This window comes from Aythya fuligula, chromosome 3, assembly GCF_009819795.1.
Source record: "Aythya fuligula isolate bAytFul2 chromosome 3, bAytFul2.pri, whole genome shotgun sequence".
Lineage (NCBI taxonomy): Eukaryota > Metazoa > Chordata > Aves > Anseriformes > Anatidae > Aythya > Aythya fuligula.
The window spans coordinates 45,494,672-45,501,552 of record NC_045561.1 but is presented as its reverse complement, the minus strand read 5'-3'; positions in this window follow the sequence as shown (position 1 = coordinate 45,501,552).

The following is a 6,881-nucleotide window of genomic DNA, read 5'->3' as shown; positions in this document are numbered from 1 at the left end:
TTTGCTTTCAATTATGTTTAAACAGGATTTCTTGTTTTTAAACTTTGCATCCACTGCATCCTGACTTCTGGATTTTCAGTTCAGGAAGTTCAGCAAATGAAAGCTTGCATCTCTAACAAAAATCCTTGCCTATTCTTCCTATGGGTCTCAGCACCAGAGGAATGGCTATTGGAAAAGCACTGGAAGCTAAGCATAACAACACTGCAGAAGGTATGATCACTTCAGAAACATGTCTTCCCTCCCAGGGCACATCTGCAGAACCGTCACCACCTGCACACAACTGCTAATTCCAGCTCCACCCCAAGAGGCTCTTCATATTTCTGAGTGCCAGCTGCCTACATGTCAACAGACAAACCACCCTTCCTTCAGCCTCTCCATAGCATAGTATGTGTGTGGCAGCGCTGCCTCCTGAACAAGATAAAGCACTTTACTCTGTGACAGTATGTCAGAACTTGAGCTTCCTAAATTCCCACAATTTGGAAATTCCACATGTAAACGGATACCAGAATTGTGAGCCCAGAATATGCCTAATATTGGTGCTACTTTAATTTTCTTGAATGTTGTAACCCCTTCTACGTTGGAGTAAGAGCTTGCATAGGGAAGGATTCAGCAGCAGGGAGAGCTTCCACGTCATTTTAGGACTGAGAATACATCAGCAGAACAGTTTTTCATCAACTAAACAAAATATCCTGCTTGCCTATGGAACTTCTACCAGATTTCCTTTGGCATTGCAGTTATAGTCCCTGAAGCATATTGCAACATTTTTGTCATTTGATCAGTCCTGCACAATTTACTTGATAGCAGCTGTGTGCACTTTCTTCATACTTTCCTCCCAGTGCATTAATAGTTCTGTTCTTTGAGAGCTTTCCAGGGGGTGTGAAAAATGTCTTTTGTTTCTTCCTTTTCTTACACTCCTCCCACACTTTAACATGGTGAGCTTTGCTTCTGCCTAATGGAAACCATCCAAGATACACCTTTAAAAGACAATAAGATTCTGTAACTGTTCAAAATTTGGAAAAAGGATATTTGCTTCTGCTATGAGAGACCAGAGCTGAATGTATGCTCTGCCACAAATATACAATTTAACCTCAGCTTAGCTTACCTGGATCCTTGCCTAATTTTTCCTGGAGAAGTATTGAAAGTATACCTGAAGATTTATTGGGATGAAGCAGCTTTATATCACAAGCATTTTCCTAGTATAACTTAACACATTTTTGAGATTTCCAAACTTTACAAAAAGATAATAGAAGGTGGCAATAAAATCTGTTTTTTCAAAACAGATACAGACTTAAAATGGCAGCTGACATGTTGATTTCAGTGATGCTCATACTGGGACAAATCAGAAAAGAACAGCAGTGGAAACGAGCACATCACCTGTAGAGTTATGCTCACTAAGAGTCTTCCTCACAGAGGTTACACAGCTGGGGACTGAGATAAAGCAGAAGGAATATTGCAAGCAGCGTGCATCTTGCATGGTAGAGTCAACAGATTGTAATGTGGGCTATTCCTGCAATTGTTGTACGTGATGAGTTCTCCAAATCACGCTGCAGCTTATTAACCAGAGAGGAAGGAGAACAATGGGAAAATTGTTAATTTGTGACCCAAATTCCATACACTTCTTAAACCACCTTCCCCTTGAATGAAATATCTGAAAGCAATATCCTGGCATGAGTTTAATCAAATTTAAAGTAACACAGGCTAATCTTCTGAGGCCTGTTATGTCTGTGAAAAGTTATTTCTTTCCTTAAGGCCTGCTTCCCTTCTGGAAGTCTGTAAGTCATGAAATGAGCAAGCAGCAGGGTCTGGGGCAGTAAATACAGCATTGTCCCCCCCATCCCACCCCCGCCCAAGGTCTGCTTGCTGCCTCCCCAGAGGATACCCCACCAAATTCCACTAATAAAACAGCTCTTATTTTCCTTGGGGATAAAGGGTAATGAAAGAGAATGGTTGATATCGGTGGTAACTATCACAACAAACAGACATTATAAGGCTTTGGCAGGCATTTTCAAGTACAGGAACCAAAAGTTGAGCACTATGGTTTGAGGAGTTCAGTTTACAGCACCATTTTTTTCTCTTGCTTTTTTTTAAAATACATTTTCCTTAGCATATGGATCCAGTGCTGATCCACATCTGGATTTCTGGTTAACTGGAATTTCTGGAGAGTTCCTAAAAGCCCTCTTGTGCTTCCCCTTCCCCGCCCCCCAGCTCTCCTTACCCACAGAGCAGGATCTGCTTTCTTTCTTTACGCTCTTTTCTGTTTTTAAAACAGCCAGTATCACCAGCAGAACCTGCTTTGTGTTTGTTTCTATGCTTTTCCTTCCAGGAAAGAAGGCTGGCTCCCATTAAACCTTGCTGACACTGGAGCAGCCAGGTATCCCATTGGGTACTCACTGCATTTGCTTGAAATCCCTCCATGCACCAAGGCTCAGCAAGGCACAACAGCCAATTGCCAAATGCATCTATCTTGCTGTTTTCAAATTTAAGAAGCAATTCATACCTTAGGTCAAAGACTGCATCCAAGTACTATCAAATCTGCCCCTTCATTCTTAGCGTAGTCATAAAAAAAAAATGCACCTCGAAACTCAAAAACTGTTAAAGAGGAATGGAGATGCACATGGAAGACCTGACTTTTGTCTTCTTCCATACATCTGCTTGGAGGACTCATCATTCTTCACATTAATTCAAGTGTGAAGAATGTCAAGGGTGGCATAGGTTTGCCACAACACTGTGGACAGTTTAAAACAAAATCAAACCTTCCACAATTTGGACCTATCATAGCTGCAGACTCAGCTTCTCGCTGCTTTCAGTGAGATCCCACACAGAACAGATAACCAAGGTCAGTCCCCTGTGGAACGTGGAAGGTCATTCCCAATGTCTTTGCTCAAGCTACCATCCTTGCAGTGGAACTTTCTGCATACATGGTTCTCCCTCCCATGAATCTTCCTTTTTTCTTTCAGCTCCAATTTCTGGGCTTTCTGTCCTGTTATTTCCCCCTAGGCATCATGCTATTTGAGCTTCTCCTTCCCTCTCCTGTTCCCTTGCAACCTGCTGAGAACACTGCAAGAAGAATTATAGCCAATTCATTTGCCTGCCTGCCAATTAGAAGTATACTGTGTCAGAGGCAAGTGAGTAAATACCAATAAACAATATGACAGCTATTGACCCTCAGACAGTTTTCAGTGCTTTCCACTTTATTAAAATGAGGTATTAATAGAACAGATACGTTTCACAAGACATGGCACTGTAGTACTTTGAATCACAGAGCTGACTTTTAGAGCCAGAAAAACAGATTCTTCAACACGCTTCTTATGCCAGATACTGTTAAATCATGAAGTTTTGAGGGCATTTTTTCTAGTATTTTTAGCAATAAAATAGTCACACTTGTGAGTAGATAGTCTCTTAACTCATTCTAATATTTGATTATGAATACCTGGGACAGGAACCAGTTCATAATGTTTCCGTACCATGTAGCATCACAAAGCCTCCAGGTCTAGACTCAAGTACGACGTCCTTTTGTAAAACACAATAGTTTAGCAGACACTATGTCAACAGATGCCTTTAATGTAAATAGAAGAAACAAGTCTCTCTTCTAAAGAGTTCATGATAGAAGACCCCCAGCCCCACATGGTGCACAGTGCCAAAGAAATTCTGCTTGCCCAGAAACATTTTTATTTGAAGAAGGCTCAATATCGGCACAGAGCACAACTGCACACTTCTCAGTGAGGTGCTGGAGCATAAACAGACTACAACTTGGAAAAGGCAAGCAATCAGACATATGGTCTCATGAAAAGTTATCTATCTCATGTCACGCATTGTTGGATATTTTTAATGCAAGGCAACAATTTGACATAATTCAAACTCAAGCAAGTTAAATCTGTTCAGCAAGCTCATATTTAATATGTAATATGAGTTGGTAGTTGTAGAAGCACGAATGCAGTGATTTTCTCTTGCAAAGATATGACCTTATGCTGCATCCATTTCTTTTTCTTTTGAAAAAAAAAAATCGCAACAATTATTTTCACTTACTCATATTTGAAAGTTCATCCCCAAAATATGATAGCTGAATTCCTGGAGAAAATCCAAACACAGCTCTAAGCTGTGCAACCGAGCATGAAGTGAGAAAGGTATCAGCACCCCAAAGCACAAGCATTAACTCATGCTCAAACCAGGGCCATGTAACAGAGCAGTCTCTTCACAGCAGTAAAAGCAGGCAAGTTCTAATGTGTGTCAGCATGAGTAAATAACAAGTGCAAAGCCTAATGTGAACAAGGTGCTGTACTGAAGGATGCTTTGTGAGCTTCCAACAATGAAAGACTGCTCTTTTCTTCCAAAATTAAACTATAGCAAGTAATTGAGTCAGGACATCTTGCTGCTTCCTGGCTACTGCTTTTAGATAAAAGAAAATATTTTCTCTTACTACCCCCATGCTTTATGGGAAGTGCACACAGAATGTACATGAAAGAATGTTCCTATTAAAGGAGGATGCTAACACCAACTAACTACCAGAAGACCAAGGTTTCCCTTCAGAAATGTTGTACCTGTCCCTCCAAAACTCTCCTTTAAAGATCCCAGACCTTTTCTAAAAAACCTTGTCTTGCGCTGTGGGACACAGAAAACCATGCAGTATTTCCATGCCACCTATTCAGGAATTTTACCAAGAGCTTTCTCCCTTGCATAAACACTGCTGGACTCGCACCTTCAAACAGCCACTTCAAAGCAGCACATCCTGTAGCCCCCAAAAGTGCAGCTCATCGTTGCCCAGCAGTTAAGTGAAGCATTGCTTTATGCCCCAGCCCAGCCATACTTTCCAGTGAAACCCTAGTGTAAGCAGTAATTCTCTAGCAAGGCACAGATAATCATTTCCCCAAAATTTAAAGAAAAGCATGTGGTTAACAGAGCCCACTAATAATGCAGACGAAAGGCTGCACTCAGTGCTACCAAGCAGATTTAACTTACATGTGTGAAAAAACTTCCAAGCCATGACTCTCTCTGGAATAGCGATACATGTTGCAAAACTTCCATTGCTTCCCTGTGTACGTGCTAAACAGATTAAAGCAAGTCACACACTAGGTAAACCATGACTGCCTCACTGTGGATTAAAGCAAAGACTGCTTGCATTAGATCACTATTGCCACTGAAATACAGGAGCTTTTTCTTTTGCCCCTCTAAAAGATTGATGTTTTGTTCAGGTGAGCACTCCAAAGTATTTCTGACCATTAAAATACATACATTTTTAATAAAATATAGAATACTAGTATTGGCTGACAAATAGCTTGCAATAAATGAAGCTGAATAGTCAAGTTGATCTTGGCTGAAATCACAACCATGCATCTGAAGTGTCTTGAAGCTTGCATTTCTGATATATGTGGTTTTATTCAGAGACTTTGTTTTTAATCAATAAATTTGCAAAAGCTGTATTTCAGCTGTGATCGACTACTCTCCATTATACAACCACGTACTTGGAGATATTTTTAATACCAATACTTGCTATACCCAAGTTCACATTTCCTTCCTTTGAATTCTTATGAACTTCTCTTCCTTGGAAGCACAGTCTGGCTAAGCTCCAGCTCTGAACTTCCTGGAGGATTTGCTTAAACAAGTAATAGCTTGCATCTGATCAGATGGATAGCAACAAACCAGATTGTTTTCACAAGAGAATGGCATTCTAGCTCAGTGTGACCTTTGCACAACTTGGGACCCGCTTTGTATCTCACCTGAGTCTTTTGAGCCTAGTTCAACAACAACAACAAAATTGAGTTGCTATCACAGATTTGTTTCCAAATCTTTTACTGCAAGTTCTGTAGCATCCCACACTGTATACAGTAAAAAAAAAAAAAAAAATGCTTTGACAAAGCAAGGATATCTTGTACAGGAGACACTGGTACCTTGTGGCATACTGAACACTTTATTTTATGCTGAACCATGGCATTGTAGCTGGGCTTTGTTTAGTTGCTTTAGTCATTCCATACATAATTTCAAAAGAATCAGAGTGATCTGAATTTTGCCGAGTACAGTACTATTAAACACATCCTTGGCAATCCATGCATATGCCTTCTGTATGGACACAATCTGGTTACCAGATGCAATATTTACCTAGCTAGATCAGCAGCTATAGCTGCTGGTTGTCACACTTGTATCTAGTTACTGAAAAATTACCTCTACTGATACATATATACACTATGCTGCTCAATCAAAAGAGGTTTTCATCAAGTTTTATATGCTACCTGTATTAATGGAAGTGTCTGAGGAATATGTCATTTATTCTGCTATTATACTTTATTTTCTATCAGATCTTTTGGACACAGATCCCCGAGTTAAACATCCATTTTTTTGCTCCTTCATTTGGGGAACCATTTATGTAAGCCTGCATTTTCCCTCGATTTTGGGATGTGAGAGCTCCCTATGGAAGGAAGAATCCAAAACAAGACTGCTCTGTTGCAGAACTCATCATAAAGTATTTTATTTTGAGCATTTCTGTTTAAAATTTAGAAGCCATGCCCAACCCAGGAGCCTTGGGAGGGTGCTTGGCCATGCTGGGGTCAGGAGCTGTGGCCTTCCCAGTGCAGGAGCACCTTCCTCCCCACATAGCCACCTGAAGACACCAGGCACAGTCCCCTCCAGGGCTTTGCTTGTTCTTCATCCCCACACCTCCATTTCATTGAGACATCATTCCTCAAGCAATGAAACAAGAGCTGTTTTATCAGTGAACTCCCTCCCAGTCCCATTTTATTGACTTAAGTTTCCATCCCCTTGACCTGGCCCCATGAGCTATTTAGCTGGAGCTTAAAAAACATCAATAAGTTTCAAGTTCACTTGATGCACAACTTCCAACTGCTCATTAAAAGGTCTTGTTTCAGCAAGAAAGCATATAAACAATAAAA